The following is a 12,103-nucleotide window of genomic DNA, read 5'->3' as shown; positions in this document are numbered from 1 at the left end:
CACAAATATTTTTTTTATGTATGTCAGGTACTCTGCTAGGTTCTGTGACTAGGCAGATGAAATACAGTCCCTTTTAAGAGTAGTCACAATCCAGAAGTAGAGATGGATAAGGCAATAATTTGTAGGACAGTGTATTATCTTGCTCGGGCTGCTGTAACACCCCAGATTGGGTGGTTTACACAACAAAAATTTATCTTTCACAGTTCCAGGGGCTAGATGTCCAAGATCAGGTTGTCAGCAGGCTTGCCTTTTCCTGAGGCCTCCCTCCTTGGTTTGCAGACGGCACCTTCTTGCTGTGTCCTCACATGGCCCCTCCTCTGTGTACATGTATTTCTGGTTTTTCTCCTCTTCTCATGTGGACACCAGTCATGTTGGATTAGGGCCTCCCCTCAATGTCCGCATTTTAACTTAACCACCTCTTTAAAGACCTTGTTTTCAAGGTACTGGAGATTGGGACTTCAACATATGAATTTGTGGGGGAGGGGGAAGGACACAATTAAGCCCATAACAGTCTATTCTAAACTATGATAGAGGTCACTCAGGATGCTTGGGAAGCGCAGAAGAGGGGGACCGTCAGAGAGGCTTCACAGAGCATCTGAAGAGTAACCAGGTCTTATAGGATATATAGCAATTGGCCTGAGGTGCCAATGGTGCGTTCTTCCCACAGAAGGAACAGGGTCTGAATTAATAACTCATAAGTACATGGTGACATTATGTATGTTAGAACCATGTCTTATTTTCAGTCTAAAAATTCCACAATGATATATGTCCTTACAATACAAAGACACGAAATAGGGATGTGTACAAGTAGGAAAGATACTTAGAAACAGGAATGAGTGTTGGCATGGGACGGAAGCTTAGCTTGCAGTTCAGTTGAAGCCGTGCAATGATAGAATGTGGGGGTGTAAACCAGGTGCAAGGGAAGAGCCAGAGGCCAGGAGAGGCCTACATATCAACCAGTTGTTCCTTCCTTGCTCTTGGGCTCTGTGTGTGTGTACTTCTTCAGCCGGCAGCAAGGCTGTATTACACAGAGTCTTCTTCTAGGCTCCTGCCTCTATCTGAGACACAAACAAATGAGGTCCACACTCCATTCCTCTGTATGGACTTTATTGTTCAGCAGATAGTTTTCCCTTTGAAAGAGGCTTTTAGGAGCCAAAAGTTTCTGGACTTGCAGTCCCCAGAACCACACTGAAAGTCTGTCAGATTAATACAATTGTAGTTTGTGGTAGAGAATTAAAGAAATGAGAAATTTTCTGGCTTACATTTGTGTAACATCTCTGTGCTGCATCCCCAAAAAACCACCCTCCGTTTTTCCAGCTCAGAATCAGTGACAGTAATGATAATTTGAATTTAAAACTAAAATTGGATAATTTGGGGGTTGGAGAATAGAGGAAATTATGGATTGAATCAAAGAGTTATATTCCTCAGAGGAAGCTGCAGGTGGGTAAAACAATTCATTTGAGTTTTGTTTTGAGGATTAAAAGGGGGAAATTCTTTTTCAGAGGCACTGAAAAATGTAAGCAGTATGTGATTCAAAGATGTCCACCATCTGGATTTGAATGGATCAGCTTTCAGAGAACAGTGACATCAGAGAGCAATTCTCAACTTCTGAAGCCCTGTGAGCCCAGGAAACAGGGGGAGTTTAAAATGCCCTGAAATTAATTTTCCTGCTTTTATGATTTTAGCCAGTGTTTTCATTTTAGTATTGATACCCAGAAGCAGTTTCTCAAAGGACTCATTTTTTAAAAACGCATCAAATAAGCAAATGACACTACTCAATTTCTTGAATAATACAGATTTCAAAAATTGCTGAATTGTGTCAAGTTTAAATGACCAAGATCAAATTTACATACATTCAAGCCAACTAGGGGATTTACTCAAAATTATTCTAACTTTGAAATGTGCATTTAAATAAGCTGCAGAAGGAAACAGTGGTAAGCACTAGAATTAAAAGTATGTAAATGTTTCACTTTGTTTCCATTTTTGTCCCTAAATGTCTTTGAACTTTTGATAATTCTTTGTTTGACTCCATTTATCCATTTTTAGTTTTTATTATTAAATTCATAAGCTCTCTCCATATTCAGTATAATACCACAACAATGCAAAGTTCAATGAATTCTTATTTACATGTGAAGTTCAATCCCAGTCCCAGCAGGAAATTTTTACATTATCTAATCCATTCATCTCAGTTGTCAAGAAGAAACCTCAGGCATGAAAAGGGAAAAAACATTTCTCAGTGACACAAAGTGATTCGGTGGCAGAGATGAACCTCAACTATGACTCCTGCCTGGGTCCTCTCTTCTAGCACCTTCTTCCACCTCTCCTCTTTTTCCAGAAGATTATCTTCCCTGGATCTGGAACCTTCTGGGTCCTCTTTCCAGCCAGGATCTGATCAAGTGGACAAAGATTGAAGTTGAAGATGAATAGAAGGGGATCATGGTCACTACTGAGGTGCGGTATTTATCAAAAATCAAAGCCAAATTCAGATGAGTTTTGTTTGAATTGTTAATTGTTATTCACATTCCTCCTTCTTTTCATTAAAACAGAATGTGAAAAGTAAAACAGACTTTCGATCTAGATTTTCATACTACACTGGGACAAGAACTACCCTCATTGCTTCTCCATCACATTTACAGATATTATGGGCCTTTGCTTGGCCAAAGTTCTGTATGAAAAAGGTTTTTAATTTGCAGGTCAATTTCCTTCACATAAAAAATCATAATTCATCTCCAACTATGTGTGCTGAAGTGGAAATTGTGGAGATACAAAGATGTATGGCACGGTCTCTGCATTCGTAAAGCTTAGAGTAGTAGAAATTTTAAGTTAAAAAAAAAGTAACTTTTCAACTTAAAAAGCATTCCTAGCCTGCCAGTTAGTAATGGTTGCGTGTTCTTCTTTTTTGCATTTACTGGAAGGAGATATCCTAATAGTTTAGTGGGAAAGGGCATCATTGGGGTTTTCCGCCGGCATTCTGGAAGGAAGCATGCACTATTTCAGACAATACAATAACGTTCTTCCAGCAAGAAGGAACTAGTTCAGTGCCTAAAAGTGGTTCAAGGCAAAAGTTCCTGAGAGAAAGTAGTTCGGCGAGACTTAAATGGAATCCTAAGGGACTGGTTGTTTCGTAATGCTTGAAGAAAAGGAAAACAAAAGCCTTTTCTCCTCCCACTCTCCTCTGGACTTCCATTGGCGGGACGCCTGTGACTGGCAGCAGAAGGCCGCAGTGCTTGGCTTCTCCTATTTTGGGGGGTGAGGGGGCTCCTGCCTCTAGGATTCCACTAGGTATAGTGAAATTATTTGCTGAAATTTTTACTTTTGAACACAGAATTCTAACTTTCATAATGGTCAATGAAACTTTTTATTCATGAATATGAAATGTTCACTTATGAACTGCAAATGCCAGCAGTCATTCATGGCTAGTGTTCCACCCTCCCCCAACCAACGCTTGCCCTCTCCCCCCCCCCCCCACCATGGTACCTGCCCCCACGCCTGTGTTTCCTCTGGGAAACTTGGTGCTTTGGCCTCTCTCTTTCAGATCAGACCAACAGGAGCCCATTCCCCTCAGGAATTAGCCACCACCCGTCATACCTTGACGGAGCAGAATCAGTTTGTCAGCCAGCTCAGTTTATCATAAACGGAATAGAAGCAATCGGTGCAGGACCTCTACAGGTAGGTGAGAATTGCTATTGCATTTGTTACCATTGAGGACGTTCAAGAATAGAGAGGCTTTGAAGACAGCGTGAGTGTTTCAATATATATGTTAAGCTCTGTGGCAACTCTGTGCAAAGCTGAAGTTACTGCAGCCCTGGAGTTTTGGTTCGGTATCGGTTAATAAAATCCTTGCATTTTAAAATAGAGGGATTCATTGGGATGCGTTGGTTCCCTCCTCATGATGACGTAGCAAGGCTGTCTCTTTGGGGAAGAGTGTAGATCTGTGCCCCTAACAAAGCTTTCCTTTCACACGTGTAAAATATCCATAGAGCCGCTGAAGGACGGTGTCGAGGAGAGCCAGCCCTACCAGGGTTGTCTGAGTTTCAAGGGTCTGTTGTGCTCCGTTCTTCGGGCACCCTGAGGGGACGGGGGCTTTCCTGGAAGCTCTTTTGTGGCGAACTGGCCCAGACCTGGCCTTCCCCACTCAGACCATGTGAGCAGGCCCACGACCTCGCCATCACCCTGCCTCGGGACGGCAGCTGAAGTCGCGGTCCGTGTCGCAGTCGTTCCATTTAAATCCCGCCGGGAGAACCCGGCCTGAGAGTAAAGGCTGGTGGAGTCAGTGGCTGACTCGTGCGTGTCTTTCCTTTCCTTTCCAGGGTCGATCCCTCGTGTTTAAAGTGGGAGACTCTCAAAGTCAGGAAGCTAGTCAGACGTTCAAACTATGCGGTGACGCTGAGGGCCCTGTGAACGGAAACAGACGTTTACAGCATCCCTTTCCAGCTCAGCCGGTTCCAAATATCTGCCTCTGATGCTAAAGGGGAGTGGGCTCTCGGCCCCAAGTCTAACGTGGGCAGAGGCAGCCAACGGATCACCAGGGTCACTTTTATTTTTCGTTTTCACTGTGTAGAGAGTTGGGTGTATAATGTTGGCACTTTTACAAGAGGCTGGTAAAGGGAGAGGAGAGAGGAAAAAGTAAGACTGTTTTTAGTTCATCAAACTGCTGCTGATCTCAGAATAATAAACACAAGTCTGTTTCCTTGATTTTTTTCTAAATAACAAATATTTGGGTAAGGAGTTTGATAAGTGCCCTGACCATGGAAATTATTTACCAAAATGATGCACCAGTAAAAAACAAACAAACAAACAAACAAACAGCCATCTCCGCAAAACCCTTGAGTTTGTCTGTGAGATTCTTCGGTCTGATTCCCAAGGTCCTTAGTCATCATTTCCCTCATCTTTTGAACTTGATCAAAGCAACAAGAGGGCCTCTGAGGGGAAAGATTGGTTCCATTATGCAAAAGGCAATAAGGTAGTGCCCTTCCCAGCAGTTAATCGACAGGAATGTTGTAAAATACCGTGTGGTTTTCAAATACCAAGGCGGAAGTTTTCTGGTTTATAACCTCCCTAATCATCCTGACCAGTCTCCTGGCTTTCTCAGGCATTGCTGACTGATTCCATGCTAAACCAAACTGGTGAGGCTGGAGACCTGCTGGCCCAGGTAGACCAGCTCTCTTGCCTGGTGCTTACCTACAGTGGCCCTCAGAGCCGCCAAACCTGGGCTTCTCTCTCAGACCCCAGCCAGAGGTCTGGAATTTCCACAGTGCTGAGTTACTGTAAGAGCCTCCCAACTTAAGTCACTGACCCAAACAGGCAGCAAATTGCATTTAAATGAGCAACGCAGGCCCTGAGGAAAATAGGAGGGAGAATATAAACTGTGGTCACTGCATTCTTCTTATATTTGAAAATTAAAATGGAAATATTTTGTCCATTTGGATTTCTGGGAAATTTAGGGTGGGAAAATTCTTCTGAAGGTCTTGTAAATAGGGTATCACTTTTTTAATTGGATGAAGTGATGAAATTATATTCTATTTGTTTATTTGTTCAACAAATATTTTTTTGAGCAACTCTCATGGCCAAGGCCCAGACAGGTTCTGAAGAGATGACCATGAACAGGAAGGGTATGGTTCAGTGGGCTGATCAAGAATGGAAAACACAGGGCGCCTGGGTGGCTGAGTTGGTTAAGCGACTGCCTTCGGCTTAGGTCATGATCCTGGAATCCCGGAATCGAGTCCCGCATCGGGCTCCCTGCTCAGAAGGGAGTCTGCTTCTCCCTCTGACCCTCCCCCCATCTCGTGCTCTCTCTATCTCATTCTCTCTCTCAAATAAATAAATAAAATCTTTAAAAAAAAAAAAAAAGAATGGAAAACACATACCACTGGCATGATGGTTCTCTTAAGGTGAAGAACCTCCTTACTGTGTATAAAGGGAAACACAAATGAACCATCCACCTCCCAGGAATCGCCTATTTCTTAGAATAGTTTTTCCAATTAGGGCCTCAAGAAGTTACAGGTCATCAAAGCCCACATCCCAACCGTGCTCTGCCTGGTGATTCCAGAGTCCTTGAGTCCCCAGAGACCAGCTCAGTGCTGTTTATAAGTGGGAGGGGATATTCTCTCTGCTTCTGAAGCATAGAATTCCTTGTGAGGGAGGGCACCTGGGTGGCTGAGTCGGTTAAGTGTCTGACTCTTGGTTTTGGCTTAGGTTGTGGTCTCAGGGTTGTGGGATCGAGCCCCGCGTCGGGCTCCATGCTCAGTTCGGAGTCTGCTCGAGATCCTCTCCCTCTCCCTCTCCCTCTGCCCCTCGCCCCCGCTTGCACTCTCTCTAAGATGGCTCCAGCCATGCAGCAGGGATCCCATCGTGCCTCAAGACAGGATTAGATGGTTTGGGTTCCTGAATGCCTCCTTAATCAAGCTGATGAAGTTGGTCCCTAATCTAAATCAGGAAAATACCTGCTTTTAATCACATTTGTCTCTCTTACTTGATATATCCATAATCCAAATCACAGGTTGTTCTAGGAGACTGAATGATTCAAAATAGCTTAAATGAGGCGCTGGAAGGCAAAAGACTCTATTTGTCCAGTTTATAACAAACCAAAGAGGAACAGGAGTGTCTGGCAGCTCAGAAAGGGGCAGGTAATGACAGATGGGATATAAACCGAAGGGAGGAGACTCCCAGGCAACAGTCTTGTTTTCATTATGGAGTCTTTTCACAGGATAGTTACATGTTACACACAAACTTTTTGCCCAAGAAAATAGATTGGATTTAGAGAACACTTTTCTTCTGAATAGCTCAAAGAAAACTATTGCATCTAAGACTAGTTATGTTGGAGACTCTTTCTGTGTGAACCTGACATCATGCTAACTATTTAAGTGGAGGTCAGAACAGCTTTCAAATTTGTAAGACCATGTTATCCTTATACAATATCTTTCATCTGAGCACTTATTCTCCCAGTACTTCTGTAAGGGTGTAGATAATTTATGGCTTATTTTATGGGTAGAGAAACTGAAATGGCTAACCATTAACAGGTTGTGTTTTCTCAAAGTTACCCAGTAGGTAATTAGTAGATTTAAGAAAACAATCCAAGACTGCAAATTCCCAGTTTCTTGGCCTTTCCCCCTTAGACCTTTATACCTTGGATCCTAAATGCAATGCCATAAGAATGGAAGAAATGCTGTATTAAGGACCCCAGTAGACTATTGCCTTATTACTGTCACAGGATATTTTGATGGGGAGCTTGACAGGTAAGCTTGTTAGTTCCTGTATATGATTTTCTTTCAAATTTAGTACTGCTATAAAGGGAGTCCTTAAAAGCAGGACTCTTGCCCTGGACCCTTAGACAGTGGCACATACTGACTCTTGCCCTGGTACCACAAACACGTATTTATTAAGCACCATATGGATGCTCGGTGCTGGTACAACACAGCCACTATGCCTACCCTGATGATTAGCCCTGGTCCCAGGCCCCACAGAAACACTGTTGCACTTCTCTTGCTCTGTGTCCCTCAGGACGAAAGAACGGACCAAATGCCATCCAGGCTGGTGGGCTGTGCCTCTGCTGACGTCAGAGATGGAATGTGGAAGGTATAGGTAGCAGAAGCACTTAGGTAGAAAAAAAGACAAAGACAAATTAATTAATTTGTCAAGTCCCTCCTTTCAGATTGCAGAATCAAGTGTCACTTCCTGGTAGTGCTGAGCTCCCATTTTCTTCCTCCTCTTTGGGTTCCAACTGGTGGTTCCAGAGATACTCAGGAGTTAGTGTGGTGTTCACTGTAGTTGCAGATGGTGGTTGCGGAACATTTTACAATACGAGACACTTTGATATTACTCTTAAATTGTACATCTAGGGTGGCTGGGTGGCTCGGTTGTTAAGCGTCTGCCTTCTGCTCAGGTCATGATCCCAGGGTCCTGGGACCGAGCCCCGCATCGGGCTCCCTGCTCAGTGGGAAGTCTGTTTCTCCCTCTCCCACTCCCCCTGCTTGTGTTCCCTGTCTTGCTCTCTCTCTAATAAATAAATAAAATCGAAAAAAAAAATTTGTACTTTTAGAGGGCTCAGTATACCACTTGTGAATCATGATACTGATTCTTTACTTGAACATAAATATTAAAGCATATATAATACAGGCCTCGAGTCATACAGTAGACCCCATAAATACTATACATAGACCTGTTCACAGGTTATTATTACCTTACCATGGAGCCTTGGGCAGGTCGTAACTTCTCTGAGTTTCTGTTTCCCCAGTTTGTAAAAGAAAAGTGTTGGACTAGATGCTCTCTAAAGTCTCTTTCAACTCTAACAATTGTTTTTTTAAAAATTATTCTGCCTATTTATAAATATATATGCTTCTAACAAAACTTGAACAGCCTTATAAAAAACCTACTATAAACTTTATATGACCTGCTATAACCCTTACAAAGCTTGTGTAAAAATCTAAGCCCTTCTTCTTGCTCATTTTGTCTTTCCAGCCTCATTCATTCATTCATCAGGCATTTATAGGGTACCAAATATAGGACAGATATGGTGCTAAACTTTGAGTGAGAACATAGCAACAACTAAGTCACAGTTGATGTGTTCAAGCATCTCACAGGCCAGAAGACACATAACGAGACTAGTAGACTGCAGTCAAGTCCATATAGTGAGGGCTGGGCCTGCAGAAGGAGGCAGCCCACAGAACGGTGGGTCCCTTCTCTGCCCTGAGGGCTGAGAAGGATCTCTGGAGGAGGTAGGATGTGAGTTGAATCTGAATGAATGAACAGTAGTCACGCCAGCCCAGAGAATGGGAAGAACACCTCAGGTAGAGAGGACAGCATGACAAGGCACAGGGGCCAGAGGGAACGTGGAGTGTGAGGAGGGGAAACGTGTTGGTAGAGTGTCCTGTGTGGGGCATGGCCATGTGGGGCAGAGCCTGCAGCAGCAGGAAGGTGCTGGGAGTCTTAGATAGGCTTCATTCTGTAGGTGATAGAAAAATTTCAAAAGATTAGAAATAGGGGAATGACATAATAGATTTAGGTGATAGGTGGATCGCATTTTGACAGTGGTCTGGAAGAAAAATGAATTAGTGGAGGCCAGATTAAAATCAGAGGAACAAGTTGGGGGCTGCAGACATAATCCAGGTGAGAGATTCTCAAGGCCTGGGTGGGACAATGATGGTCCAAGTGGACAAGTGGGAAAGTGGGGGGGCAGGATTGACATCATATTTTGGAGAAGGATGTGGGTCTATTTAGGTAACAACCAAGTCCCTGCCTACATCAGTCCATTTGATTCTCCCAATCTGAACAGCAGGAGAAAAATGTTACCTGCTCCACGTTCTCACATTTGCATCTTTATAAAGTTATACTTGCCACTTATTTCACATTAGGGAAGTTGAAAGAGGGACATGGACTCCCTGCGTTCCAAGAGGCTCATGCATTGATCATCATCAACTTTTAGAAACTGTGAGCAAAACATTTCCAGTCTCACTTGGTCATCCTTTATTCATGCTAAGAGTGCTTTTGTGGAGGGGAAGATAGCACCATTGAACAGGACTCATGTCATTCACCACATTGGTTTCCAGTTTTCAACAGAGAGAGCCTGTTCACAGCCAGGGACAGCAAGCAGTCCATTCAATTTAGGCATCTGAAACTCTCTGTGCAAATGAGTCAGAAGCAGAAGGTTGGTTTTTCCTTATGAAAGGCAGATGCCTTTGAAACTCAGGGGGCAGATTCTGAGGACAGTAAATGGGGTAAGATTGTCCCCATATTCCCTGGAAACCACCGAAGGTGGTTGATAAGATTTGACCAGCCCAGGGAACCAGCAGTTGCCCTGGGGAAGCTCCAGAGGGAAGTAAGGCTCTGGTCCCAGCTAGAGCTCTGAAGTCCAAATGGCATTTACAGGGCTCTGTGATTTACACAGATTTATATAAGATTGAAGGCACTTTATGAAATCTGCTCCTACAATTACATTTCCTAAGAATTACTAGGGATTAGAATGTCACTATTCTCAAACACTCTGCCACATAGTTTTCTGTAAACAGTTTATACAGAAATAAAGGAGGGGGAATGATCAGTTGCCAGTTTATGTGAGCTTTTCCATACAGAGGCTCACTAAGGCCAATTCCTTCTGATTTATGTACCAACTGCCTGTAACCAGCTGGACAACAGTCATCCTGACTCCTTACCACTTTTAGAACGTTTTAAAAGTAAGCCCTAATAAAAGGCTTCCTTTCTATTATCCCTGTCCTTTGGGATGAGGAAAATTCCCCACAGAAATTGTACACATTTTGCGAAAGCCGTAAATTCTGGCAGTGACATTTTAATGTCCCAAAGTCAGTGCATAATAAATGTCTCCTGTTATAAGTTAGAGCCTTTCTGGGATGTGTTGACCTTTGAAGTCTCTCCAGTAGATAAGCTTCTCTCTTATTCAAGGCTATCATCCATCGGTTTTAACTTCTATTAACCATAAAATTACGGTTGAAATTCTTCTGAAATAGAGGAATTATTTGGCTTTTTTTTTTTATAGCTGAGATGATGCTCAACTTTGGTGACTAGAATCACTTTATTTTTGTAGCACTGAAGAATTAAAAATCAAAATCACATTTGGGGAGGGACATATCACAGAGTGAATATGCTGGAGAAATTGGAATGTGCATAAGAGTTCAAATACACACAGTATTTAATATTGTTACATAGCTATTTCAGCATACACACACACACACACACACACGAATAATTGTGAAACTTACTAAAACAATATCCACTAAGAATTTTTTTTTTTTTTTTGAGGGGCGCCTGGGTGGCTCAGTTGGTTGAGCGACTGCCTTCGGCTCAGGTCATGATCCTGGAGTCTCTGGATCGAGTCCCGCATCGGGCTCCCTGCTCGGCAGGGAGTCTGCTTCTCCCTCTGACCCTCCCCCTCTCATGTACTCTCTCTCTCTCTCTCTCTCATTCTTGCTCTCTCAAATACATAAATAAATAAGTCTTTAAAAAAAAAAGAATTTTTTTTTTGAGATTCTTTATTCATAATCTTACTGTTTATGCAGAATCCACTTCCTGCTCTCAAAGTTGGATTTTCTGCTCCCAAAAGCAGATTGTTGGACATGAGGGAAAACTAGAGCACAGTCAAGGTCTGCTGACCTCTTTGGCCTCCTTATTCCCTGTCCAGCGAGGTACACACACTCCCCCTACTAACTTGGGAACACCACTTGGGTGGTGGTTCCTCCACCCAGAAATGGGTCTCACTACAGCCTGGAGCCTGTAAGGAGAAGCCCACATGCAGATCCTGCCTTGGAGTCCATCGAAGAAAATTCCTGTGGGATCTGTTGAGCATTTGGGGCTGAAGGACAGTTTTTCTCTCAGACATTTTTTCTGACCGGAGCAGAAGAGCCTCAGGGCTTTCATGTATGGATCATGTGTCGACAACATGCCAGGTGAAGTCCATCTAGCAGTGAGCCAGCCAGACCTGGTCTCTTCCCTCTGGAAGTGAGCTCTTGTATCTTCAAGTTAAACAGTGTTTGGTACTAAATTTAAAAACGGAGACAAAGAACTCTGTAGTGCAGTTCCATTGATGTGAAAACAAATACACAGGAGTAAACACGTATATATGCATACACTTGTATATGCTTTAAGAACGTTCCGAAGACCAGAGTAATGCTGTGGAATGGAGGAGAGAAGAGAAGCGTTTTTATTTTCAATGCCTCTCTCTCTATTCTTGGCTTTTATTCTGTGTACAATAATTTTTTTTTAAATATTTTATTTATTTATTTGACAGAGAGAGAGAGATCGAGAGCAGGAACACAAGCAGGGGCAGAGGGAGAGGGAGAAGCAGGCCTCCCGCTGAGCAGGGAGCCCGATGCGGGGCTCGATCCCAGGACCCCGGAGCCGAAGGCAGACGCTTAACGACTGAGCCACCCAGGCACCCCTGTGTACAATAATTTTAAAGAAATTTAGTCTTTGAAACCACGTACGGTATCAAGGTATATCTTTATAAACAAACATAGAAAGGTATATTGTTGAACGGTATAAAAAGCAATTTATAAGTAGCAAGGAAGATTGCATTCTTGTAAAAACTAGAGATAAGATGATAGATGATAGATAGATAGATAGATAGATAGATAGATAGATAGATAGATAGATA

At 43.0% G+C, this 12,103-nt stretch overlaps 1 long non-coding RNA gene across 5 annotated transcripts in view; it reads left to right on the top strand.

The window, feature by feature from the left end:
* The window catches only part of LOC118001543, a 189,095-nt gene that overhangs the window by 173,711 nt on the left and 3,281 nt on the right, over positions 1–12,103 (top strand). For 3 of the 5 annotated variants that reach the window (XR_004676725.1, XR_004676724.1, XR_004676728.1), the window contains 2 exons: positions 1,503–2,451; positions 3,536–3,669. This is a non-coding gene — a long non-coding RNA (uncharacterized LOC118001543). Of the gene's footprint in view, positions 1–1,502; positions 2,452–3,535; positions 3,670–4,310; positions 5,033–12,103 lie in introns of those variants that run through there. The other 2 variants (XR_004676727.1, XR_004676726.1) reach the window with 2 other exon arrangements.

This window comes from Mirounga leonina, unplaced genomic scaffold (assembly GCF_011800145.1).
Source record: "Mirounga leonina isolate KUSES-001 unplaced genomic scaffold, KU_Mleo_1.0 Mir_53, whole genome shotgun sequence".
In the NCBI taxonomy this organism is placed as follows: Eukaryota; Metazoa; Chordata; class Mammalia; order Carnivora; family Phocidae; genus Mirounga; species Mirounga leonina.
This window is presented reverse-complemented; position numbering and strand designations above follow the sequence as displayed.